The sequence below is a fragment of the Brachyhypopomus gauderio genome, unplaced genomic scaffold (assembly GCF_052324685.1).
Source record: "Brachyhypopomus gauderio isolate BG-103 unplaced genomic scaffold, BGAUD_0.2 sc220, whole genome shotgun sequence".
NCBI classification, from domain to species: domain Eukaryota; kingdom Metazoa; phylum Chordata; class Actinopteri; order Gymnotiformes; family Hypopomidae; genus Brachyhypopomus; species Brachyhypopomus gauderio.
Window position 1 is genome coordinate 140,001 of NW_027507041.1, and position 12,500 is coordinate 152,500.

Below are 12,500 nucleotides of genomic sequence, written 5' to 3' on the forward strand. Positions count from 1 at the left end.
GCTCAGAGTATGCCTAAAGTGGGGTAACTATTTTAAACATTTTACTAATTTCTGGATGTATTAAATCATCCATGTGTCTCATCCTAGTGTGTGTGGCGGGCTCAGAGTATGCCTAAGGTGGGGTAACTATTTTAAACATTTTACTAATTTCTGGATGTATTAAATCATCCATGTGTCTCATCCTAGTGTGTGTGGCGGGCTCAGAGTATGCCTAAGGTGGGGTAACTATTTTAAACATTTTACTAATTTCTGGATGTATTAAATCATCCATGTGTCTCATCCTAGTGTGTGTGGCGGGCTCAGAGTATGCCTAAAGTGGGGTAACTATTTTAAACATTTTACTAATTTCTGGAGGAAAAAAAAGACCCAGCATTTTGCATTCAAATGTGCAGGGCGCACCGGCGTTTAAAGTCCAAAAGATGGCAGCATTACTCCACCGTAGTAATTATTTTCCTCCTTAAAGCTGTATACCATATGTTTCTGGAGGAATTAAATTCAGGCCTATAAGCCTACTGTGTGTGGCCGGCTCTTAGTGCACATTCTTAGGCTATGTATTTAATACAGAATAATGATTTTCTGGATGTATTAAATCATCCAGGGCTCTCATCCTACTGTGTGTGGCCGGCTCTTAGTGCACCTTTTTAGGCAATGTATTTTATACAGAATGATGATTTTCTGGATGTATTAAATCATCCAGGGCTCTCATCCTACTGTGTGTGGCCGGCTCTTAGTGCACCTTTTTAGGCAATGTATTTTATACAGAATGATGATTTTCTGGATGTATTAAATCATCCAGGGCTCTCATCCTACTGTGTGTGGCCGGCTCTTAGTGCACCTTTTTAGGCAATGTATTTTATACAGAATGATGATTTTCTGGATGTATTAAATCATCCAGGGCTCTCATCCTACTGTGTGTGGCCGGCTCTTAGTGCACCTTTTTAGGCAATGTATTTTATACAGAATGATGATTTTCTGGATGTTTTAAATAGACACAGAGACGAATAACTCTTTCAACCTTTTATTGGTTCATCCAATGCCTGCATTCTGAGTTCTCTTACCCTGAATGCATCACTCAGGGTAGGTATAGATGCATAGAACCGATCTGCAGTCTCCATGGTATGGCACATGCTTTTACAAACTAACATGCGGTTCTCAGTGCTGAGATGTCTGACTTGGTTACTGACTGATGTTCGGATTATGGTAAACCCGATAGGTCCATCCATGCCTGCATGTTTCCATGCCCTTTGAAAGAGGTGGGTAATTTTGGTCATTTTTTTCCCTTGACTCTGAAAGACATACAAGCACTTTTTGTCTCCATAGCAGTAAGAGATGTCAGCCATGGCTCTTAACCATGTAGCCTCTTCAGGCATCAGGGCGAGGTATGCCGAGCCGTATCTCCTGTCCGTTTTGTGTCGATCAACCTGGGGAAATATGGATGTTACAAAAGACCCATGCCTCTCATGTTACTGTGTGTGGCGGGGGTAAGGTGGACTTATGTGGGCTTACCCAGACGACTGTACGGCCTTTGTCATCTTGGTCTGCGTTGTCTACTTGGTCCTTGGTCATATTGTAAAGAACCACAGGTCTATGGCCTGTTACCATCCCGAGATACCCTGTCAGATACCCTTGTAAGAGGCAATATGTGTCGTCTCTGGCCTCCTCCCTCATCTGGTCTGGAAGATAAAACCACCATGTTTAAAACATGTATGCCTATAAATGTGCACCTGTTGCGGGCTTGATATGTCTGTATTATGGCACTCACCTATGAGCCTGGGTATTTCCACTACTGCTATCTTCATAAATCTCTCAAAATCCTGGGTGGATTTTAGTTGTTCTGTAAGTGGATAAGTCAAAGGTTATACCATATGCATATGGATGTAATTTCTCCAGAATGTGCATGTGGATGTCAACATACTTGATTTAAGTCTTCTCACTGCCTGCCGGTGGCATCTCATATGTCTAGTGTGATCCTTCAGTAGCTTTTTGATTTGAAGGAGTATCTGTTTGATCTGGTGTGTTTGAAGGCCCAGTGTGTCCAGGTGGAAGGCTCGTGCGTGCTTTATAAAAGACATAGCGTTTATAAGCATGATATGTACCGTAGGGTGGCTATACTTGCTTTGGATCAGAGCAGACGGCCACTGTCTTAGTCTCTCCAGGTTGTGGATGAATTTAAGGCTATGGAAGTCGTGCTTGCTTGTGTCTTCGGCCATGTGGAGAATGAATTTTAGGGCGTGCGTCCTTCTTTGTTGGCCGTTTTCTGAGTCTTTCACTGTGGGATTAGAGCGTACGTGAAAGGCCTGGTAGTCGTCTAGGGCCACTTCCACCCTGGTTCCTTCCAAAGCTTCGGGTAAGATCAAATGCCTCCCCTTCCTAAGTGTGTTGCCTTCGGCCTCAGAATCGCTTGAGCTTGATGGTGAACCCACCGCCTCGTACTCAGAATGGCTGGATGCCGGTTCTTCCACGGCATGGCCATCACAGTTTGACCCTTCAGACGTGTCCGGCTCTGGGTTAAATGTAGTTTGGCTGTCACCAGTTTCCTCGGGTGTCTCACAGGCTACACTGTCTTTTGAACTCTGGGTCTTACGGTATTTCTCTAACAATTTGCCCATAAAAAGTCGCTTCGCCTGGGCTACCATTTTCATTTTTTGGGTACCGTGTACATTATGGGTAGAGCTTAAGTGCATGTCCAACCTCACCAAAGACTTCTTGTCACAGATTTCACAATCTAGCCGTACTGAACAACGATTGCTAGCCAGCCTAGCTATCAAACCGGTCTCCTTGTCATCGATTTCATGAACCGTTTTTAAGTGTTTTTTCAGCCTAGTGCACTTAACTTTACACATTGGACATTTCTGCCAAAGATAGTGAAAAAAAGAGACAAAATTAGTTATAATTTATATGATTAATTTAGTTTTAAAATGCCCGAAATGCGGTACTTACCGTCTGTCTGCCTGCCATCTTCAAGCCGCTGTGATGCTAATTAAGCTTCCTTAATAGAACACACCTGGTCCCTAATCAAGAGGGCGGGAAAGGCACATTCCACATTGCGCATTGCGTGTTCCGTATTGCCTTTTTAAATTAAATATACCAGAGGCATAGACACTTAGAAAAAAATAGAGGCCTTTTTAAATTAAATATACCAGAGGCATAGACACTTAGAAAAAAATAGAGGCCGTTTTAAATTAAATATACCAGAGGCATAGACACTTAGAAAAAAAATAGAGGCCTTTTTAAATTAAATATACCAGAGGCATAGACACTTAGAATAAAATAGAGGCCTTTTTAAATTAAATATACCAGAGGCATAGACACTTAGACTAAAATAGAGGCCGTTTTAAATAAAATATACCAGTAGCATAGACACTTAGAATAAAATAGAGACCTTTTTAAATTAAATATACCAGAGGCATAGACACTTAGAATAAAATAGAGGCCTTTTTAAATTAAATATACCAGAGGCATAGACACTTAGAATAAAATAGAGGCCTTTTTAAATAAAATATACCAGAGGCATAGACACTTAGACTAAAATAGAGGCCGTTTTAAATAAAATATACCAGTAGCATAGACACTTAGACTAAAATAGAGACCTTTTTAAATTAAATATACCAGAGGCATAGACACTTAGAATAAAATAGAGGCCTTTTTAAATTAAATATACCAGAGGCATAGACACTTAGAATAAAATAGAGGCCTTTTTAAATTAAATATACCAGAGGCATAGACACTTAGAATAAAATAGAGGCCTTTTTAAATAAAATATACCAGAGGCATAGACACTTAGAATAAAAAAGAGGCCTTTTTAAATTAAATATACCAGAGGCATAGACACTTAGAATAAAAAAGAGGCCTTTTTAAATAAAATATACCAGAGGCATAGACACTTAGAATAAAATAGAGGCCTTTTTAAATTAAATATACCAGTAGAAAAGACACTTTGAGTAAAAAAGGCCATTTTAAATAAAATATACCATGGCCAAATGAACTTAGAATAAAAGAGGAGAGTTTAGTTTAAATTATACCATGGTTAAATGCTGTTAGAAAAAAAGTGCACAGTTTAATCTTATTTGGAAGGCGCATTGACTCTTAAAGTCCACAAGATGTCACCGGTACTCCATCGTTTTTTTTCTGTTATACCATATGTACGTGCCACTGGGTGGACCCTCCAGACACCTCAGCCTAGTTGAAGTGTCCGATGAAGGTGCACTCATCTGGGCATGAGGTAAAGTTATTATACCAACATCATGTGGAGGTTTTCAAGTCAGAAATTGCACAAAGTCCCTAAATATACCAGAAGCATGGAGTTTTATGAGTGAATTAGTCTATGTCCCTTACTTTGTTAGACCATACACAAGATATTTTCTTCAGGAAATGCACAGAGTCCAATGCTATAACATTGCCAGGTGGTGGCTTTAAGGGAAAAAAGCATAAAAGTGTCCGAAAAACATGCTCTTTAGCTCGGGTACATCCCCAGGATCAAGAAAAATTGTCAGTTTTTTTTTCTATCTTGCTTAGAAATAGGTGTAAATTGACTCTGAAGTGTCATATCAGGCAATGCACAGAGTCCTTAAATATACCAGTAGCATGAGGTTTTTGTTGGAAATTAGTCTATTTCCCTTCCTGAGTTAGACCATATACAAGTAGTAATCTTCAGGCAATGCACAGAGTCCTTAAATTTACCAGTAGCATGAGGTTTTTGTTGGAAATTAGTCTATTTCCCTTCCTGAGTTAGACCATATACAAGTAGTAATCTTCAGGCAATGCACAGAGTCCTTAAATTTACCAGTAGCATGAGGTTTTTGTTGGAAATTAGTCTATTTCCCTTCCTGAGTTAGACCATATACAAGTAGTAATCTTCAGGCAATGCACAGAGTCCTTAAATATACCAGCAGCAGGTGGTGGCTTTTAGTGAAAAAAGCATAAAAGTGTCCAAAAAACATGCTCTTTAGCTCAGGTACATCCCCAGGATCAAGAAAAATTGTCAGTTTTTTTCTCTATCTTGCTTAGAAATAGGTGTAAATCCAGTCTGAAGTGTCTGATCAGAAAATGCACTAAGTCCATTTTTTCTGTTATACCATACGCATTTGCCACTGGGTGGCTCCTCCAGACACATCTGTCCACTTGGAGTGTCCAATGAAGGTGCACTCATCTGGGCATGAGGTAAAGTTATTAAGCTTCCTTAATAGAACACACCTGGTCCCTAATCAAGAGGGCGGGAAAGGCACATTCCACATTGCGCATTGCGTGTTCCGTATTGCAGCCATCCCTAAGCAGTAGGTCGCGCTGGGATTGCTCATTGCGTATTGCGTGTTCCGTATTGCAGCCATCCCTAAGCAGTAGGTCGCGCTGGGATTGCTCATTGCGTATTGCGCATTGCGTGTTCCGTATTGCAGCCATCCCTAAGCAGTAGGTCGCGCTGGGATTGCACATTGCGTATTGCGTGTTCCGTATTCCGACCATCCCTATTTAAGGGTTAGGCGCTGTTAAGATTTTTCAAAGTCCAAGAATATACCAGCAGCATAGACACTTAGAATAAAAAAGAGGCCGTTTTAAATAAAATATACCAGTAGCATAGACACTTAGAATAAAATAGAGGCCTTTTTAAATTAAATATACCAGAGGCATAGACACTTAGAATAAAATAGAGGCCTTTTTAAATTAAATATACCAGAGGCATAGACACTTAGACTAAAATAGAGGCCGTTTTAAATAAAATATACCAGTAGCATAGACACTTAGAATAAAATAGAGACCTTTTTAAATTAAATATACCAGAGGCATAGACACTTAGAATAAAATAGAGGCCTTTTTAAATTAAATATACCAGAGGCATAGACACTTAGAATAAAATAGAGGCCTTTTTAAATAAAATATACCAGAGGCATAGACACTTAGACTAAAATAGAGGCCGTTTTAAATAAAATATACCAGTAGCATAGACACTTAGACTAAAATAGAGACCTTTTTAAATTAAATATACCAGAGGCATAGACACTTAGAATAAAATAGAGGCCTTTTTAAATTAAATATACCAGAGGCATAGACACTTAGAATAAAATAGAGGCCTTTTTAAATTAAATATACCAGAGGCATAGACACTTAGAATAAAATAGAGGCCTTTTTAAATAAAATATACCAGAGGCATAGACACTTAGAATAAAAAAGAGGCCTTTTTAAATTAAATATACCAGAGGCATAGACACTTAGAATAAAAAAGAGGCCTTTTTAAATAAAATATACCAGAGGCATAGACACTTAGAATAAAATAGAGGCCTTTTTAAATTAAATATACCAGTAGAAAAGACACTTTGAGTAAAAAAGGCCATTTTAAATAAAATATACCATGGCCAAATGAACTTAGAATAAAAGAGGAGAGTTTAGTTTAAATTATACCATGGTTAAATGCTGTTAGAAAAAAAGTGCACAGTTTAATCTTATTTGGAAGGCGCATTGACTCTTAAAGTCCACAAGATGTCACCGGTACTCCATCGTTTTTTTTCTGTTATACCATATGTACGTGCCACTGGGTGGACCCTCCAGACACCTCAGCCTAGTTGAAGTGTCCGATGAAGGTGCACTCATCTGGGCATGAGGTAAAGTTATTATACCAACATCATGTGGAGGTTTTCAAGTCAGAAATTGCACAAAGTCCCTAAATATACCAGAAGCATGGAGTTTTATGAGTGAATTAGTCTATGTCCCTTACTTTGTTAGACCATACACAAGATATTTTCTTCAGGAAATGCACAGAGTCCAATGCTATAACATTGCCAGGTGGTGGCTTTAAGGGAAAAAAGCATAAAAGTGTCCGAAAAACATGCTCTTTAGCTCGGGTACATCCCCAGGATCAAGAAAAATTGTCAGTTTTTTTTTCTATCTTGCTTAGAAATAGGTGTAAATTGACTCTGAAGTGTCATATCAGGCAATGCACAGAGTCCTTAAATATACCAGTAGCATGAGGTTTTTGTTGGAAATTAGTCTATTTCCCTTCCTGAGTTAGACCATATACAAGTAGTAATCTTCAGGCAATGCACAGAGTCCTTAAATTTACCAGTAGCATGAGGTTTTTGTTGGAAATTAGTCTATTTCCCTTCCTGAGTTAGACCATATACAAGTAGTAATCTTCAGGCAATGCACAGAGTCCTTAAATTTACCAGTAGCATGAGGTTTTTGTTGGAAATTAGTCTATTTCCCTTCCTGAGTTAGACCATATACAAGTAGTAATCTTCAGGCAATGCACAGAGTCCTTAAATATACCAGCAGCAGGTGGTGGCTTTTAGTGAAAAAAGCATAAAAGTGTCCAAAAAACATGCTCTTTAGCTCAGGTACATCCCCAGGATCAAGAAAAATTGTCAGTTTTTTTCTCTATCTTGCTTAGAAATAGGTGTAAATCCAGTCTGAAGTGTCTGATCAGAAAATGCACTAAGTCCATTTTTTCTGTTATACCATACGCATTTGCCACTGGGTGGCTCCTCCAGACACATCTGTCCACTTGGAGTGTCCAATGAAGGTGCACTCATCTGGGCATGAGGTAAAGTTATTAAGCTTCCTTAATAGAACACACCTGGTCCCTAATCAAGAGGGCGGGAAAGGCACATTCCACATTGCGCATTGCGTGTTCCGTATTGCAGCCATCCCTAAGCAGTAGGTCGCGCTGGGATTGCTCATTGCGTATTGCGTGTTCCGTATTGCAGCCATCCCTAAGCAGTAGGTCGCGCTGGGATTGCTCATTGCGTATTGCGCATTGCGTGTTCCGTATTGCAGCCATCCCTAAGCAGTAGGTCGCGCTGGGATTGCACATTGCGTATTGCGTGTTCCGTATTCCGACCATCCCTATTTAAGGGTTAGGCGCTGTTAAGATTTTTCAAAGTCCAAGAATATACCAGCAGCATAGACACTTAGAATAAAAAAGAGGCCGTTTTAAATAAAATATACCAGTAGCATAGACACTTAGAATAAAATAGAGGCCTTTTTAAATTAAATATACCAGAGGCATAGACACTTAGAATAAAATAGAGGCCTTTTTAAATTAAATATACCAGAGGCATAGACACTTAGACTAAAATAGAGGCCGTTTTAAATAAAATATACCAGTAGCATAGACACTTAGAATAAAATAGAGACCTTTTTAAATTAAATATACCAGAGGCATAGACACTTAGAATAAAATAGAGGCCTTTTTAAATTAAATATACCAGAGGCATAGACACTTAGAATAAAATAGAGGCCTTTTTAAATAAAATATACCAGAGGCATAGACACTTAGACTAAAATAGAGGCCGTTTTAAATAAAATATACCAGTAGCATAGACACTTAGACTAAAATAGAGACCTTTTTAAATTAAATATACCAGAGGCATAGACACTTAGAATAAAATAGAGGCCTTTTTAAATTAAATATACCAGAGGCATAGACACTTAGAATAAAATAGAGGCCTTTTTAAATTAAATATACCAGAGGCATAGACACTTAGAATAAAATAGAGGCCTTTTTAAATAAAATATACCAGAGGCATAGACACTTAGAATAAAAAAGAGGCCTTTTTAAATTAAATATACCAGAGGCATAGACACTTAGAATAAAAAAGAGGCCTTTTTAAATTAAATATACCAGAGGCATAGACACTTAGAATAAAAAAGAGGCCTTTTTAAATAAAATATACCAGAGGCATAGACACTTAGAATAAAATAGAGGCCTTTTTAAATTAAATATACCAGTAGAAAAGACACTTTGAGTAAAAAAGGCCATTTTAAATAAAATATACCATGGCCAAATGAACTTAGAATAAAAGAGGAGAGTTTAGTTTAAATTATACCATGGTTAAATGCTGTTAGAAAAAAAGTGCACAGTTTAATCTTATTTGGAAGGCGCATTGACTCTTAAAGTCCACAAGATGTCACCGGTACTCCATCGTTTTTTTTCTGTTATACCATATGTACGTGCCACTGGGTGGACCCTCCAGACACCTCAGCCTAGTTGAAGTGTCCGATGAAGGTGCACTCATCTGGGCATGAGGTAAAGTTATTATACCAACATCATGTGGAGGTTTTCAAGTCAGAAATTGCACAAAGTCCCTAAATATACCAGAAGCATGGAGTTTTATGAGTGAATTAGTCTATGTCCCTTACTTTGTTAGACCATACACAAGATATTTTCTTCAGGAAATGCACAGAGTCCAATGCTATAACATTGCCAGGTGGTGGCTTTAAGGGAAAAAAGCATAAAAGTGTCCGAAAAACATGCTCTTTAGCTCGGGTACATCCCCAGGATCAAGAAAAATTGTCAGTTTTTTTTTCTATCTTGCTTAGAAATAGGTGTAAATTGACTCTGAAGTGTCATATCAGGCAATGCACAGAGTCCTTAAATATACCAGTAGCATGAGGTTTTTGTTGGAAATTAGTCTATTTCCCTTCCTGAGTTATACCTTATACAAGTAGTAATCTTCAGGCAATGCACAGAGTCCTTAAATTTACCAGTAGCATGAGGTTTTTGTTGGAAATTAGTCTATTTCCCTTCCTGAGTTAGACCATATACAAGTAGTAATCTTCAGAATATGCACAAAGTCCATAAATATACCAGCAGCACGAAGTTTTCAAGTGGAAAATATTCTATGTCGCTTCATTTGGTATACCATAGGCGTCAGTTTTCGGCGAAAATAATTCTATGTCGATAAAAATGTTATACCATACGTATGATTTTGTGTTCAAAAATCGCACTATGTTCCAATTTTGACCAAGGGGTGGATCATCCAGAGGCCTCGATCCTCTGACAGTGCCCGCCGAATGTGCACCCAGACGGACATGCATCTCATTCCCCCTGTCTGGATGATTTTATGAATGGGTGATATGCAAACACCTACCATCAGGTATATAGGGGAGAGGGTCTTCTGAAAGCCACATATATGGTATACCATAAATGAAGACAAGGATTATGGCGCACGCTTTGCCCGACCAAAGGTCACTCCCTGGGCATTTTAGAGGATTTGAGAGGCCTCTTTATGGATCTCACAAATGATCCATGCATGGAATTTTGCACACTTTATCCGAATAAAGTGCACTTTTGGGCTTATGAGAGTAGGTTGGTATGCCTCTCTCTGGATGTGAGGAAGGATCCAGGAATAAAGGCATGTAATGCCACACAATTTATCCGACTAAATGACACTCTTGGGCTTATGAGAGAGGATGAGGGGCCTCTCTGTGGATGTCAGAAAGGCTCCATGCATGAAAGCATGTAATGTCACACACTTTATCCGATTAAAGTGTACATGTTGGGCTTATGATTAAGCATGAGGGCCCTATATGTGGATGTCAGAAAGGTTCCAGGCTTAAAGGCATGTAATGTCACACACTTTATCCGATTAAAGTGTACATGTTGGGCTTATGATTAAGCATGAGGGCCCTATATGTGGATGTCAGAAAGGTTCCAGGCTTAAAGGCATGTAATGTCACACACTTTATCCGATTAAAGTGTACATGTTGGGCTTATGATTAAGCATGAGGGCCCTATATGTGGATGTCAGAAAGGTTCCAGGCTTAAAGGCATGTAATGTCACACACTTTATCCGATTAAAGTGCACATTTGGGCTTATGATTAAGCATGAGGGCCCTATGTGTGGATGTCAGAAAGGCTCCATGCATGAAAGCATGTAATGCCACACACTTTATCCGATTAAAGTGTACATGTTGGGCTTATGATTAAGCATGAGGGCCCTATATGTGGATGTCAGAAAGGTTCCAGGCTTAAAGGCATGTAATGTCACACACTTTATCCGATTAAAGTGCACATTTGGGCTTATGATTAAGCATGAGGGCCCTATGTGTGGATGTCAGAAAGGCTCCATGCATGAAAGCATGTAATGCCACACACTTTATCCGATTAAAGTGTACATGTTGGGCTTATGATTAAGCATGAGGGCCCTATATGTGGATGTCAGAAAGGTTCCAGGCTTAAAGGCATGTAATGTCACACACTTTATCCGATTAAAGTGCACATTTGGGCTTATGATTAAGCATGAGGGCCCTATGTGTGGATGTCAGAAAGGCTCCATGCATGAAAGCATGTAATGCCACACACTTTATCCGATTAAAGTGCACATTTGGGCTTATGATTAAGCATGAGGGCCCTATGTGTGGATGTCAGAAAGGCTCCATGCATGAAAGCATGTAATGTCACACACTTTATCCGATTAAAGTGTACATGTTGGGCTTATGAGAGTAGGTTGGTATGCCTCTCTCTGGATGTGAGGAAGGATCCAGGAATAAAGGCATGTAATGCCACACAATTTATCCGACTAAATGACACTCTTGGGCTTATGAGAGAGGATGAGGGGCCTCTCTGTGGATGTCAGAAAGGCTCCATGCATGAAAGCATGTAATGTCACACACTTTATCCGATTAAAGTGCACATTTGGGCTTATGATTAAGCATGAGGGCCCTATGTGTGGATGTCAGAAAGGCTCCATGCATGAAAGCATGTAATGTCACACACTTTATCCGATTAAAGTGTACATGTTGGGCTTATGATTAAGCATGAGGGCCCTATGTGTGGATGTCAGAAAGGCTCCATGCATGAAAGCATGTAATGTCACACACTTTATCCGATTAAAGTGTACATGTTGGGCTTATGATTAAGCATGAGGGCCCTATATGTGGATGTCAGAAAGGTTCCAGGCTTAAAGGCATGTAATGCCACACACTTTATCCGTTTAAAGTGCACGCTTCGGCTTAAGAGAGGAGTTGAGAGGCCTCTCCCTGGAAGTCACAGATGATCCAGGCCTGCAATGGCAGACACTATATCACTTTATCCGAGTAAGAGGCTCCCTCTGAGCAAAGTAGGGGGGGAGTGAGGCCCCCCCCGGAGGTCTGAAAAGATCCAGGCCTTTAAATGACACGGGCTGTGCCCGAGCAAAGTGCCCACGCTGGGCAAGGGTGGAGGCGTGATGCTCCCCCTTATGGAGGTCGTCCTACCTCCATCCTCACGTAATGTATTTCGACCTGTGCGTATCCGGAGGGTGCTATGCGCAAGCCCGGAAGATGCTGGTTTCGGCTGGCCTTACCGGATCCAATGGCATAGTACCTAGGTGCGCTCTAAGGCCGTAAACCCCCCCCATGTGTTTGAGAATGGTAGGTGTTATACCATTGCCACGAACCACTTATTGAATCAGCCATGCCCTTTCGGCAATCGAGTCTCAGAGGTGTGTCCGAGGGAAGATTTGCCTTGGCGGGCATGGCTGTCTGGCATCTCCCCGACCCTGGAGGAATGCGCTAACGGTGTAATGCAAACACCTACCAGCAGGTATATAGGGGAGCATGCTTTCTGAGCCTTATATGATTGTACCATAATAAGGATCAGAAGAAAGGCAGTGCGTTAAGGTGAACTAGCCCGACTCTAATGCACCTTGACGGCTTAAGGGGAGGGATAAGTGACCCCTGCTGATGGAGGTCAAAGACATCCGTGTCTCTCAGGCCTTCGAACCACTGCTTGCGCCCGACCGAAATGC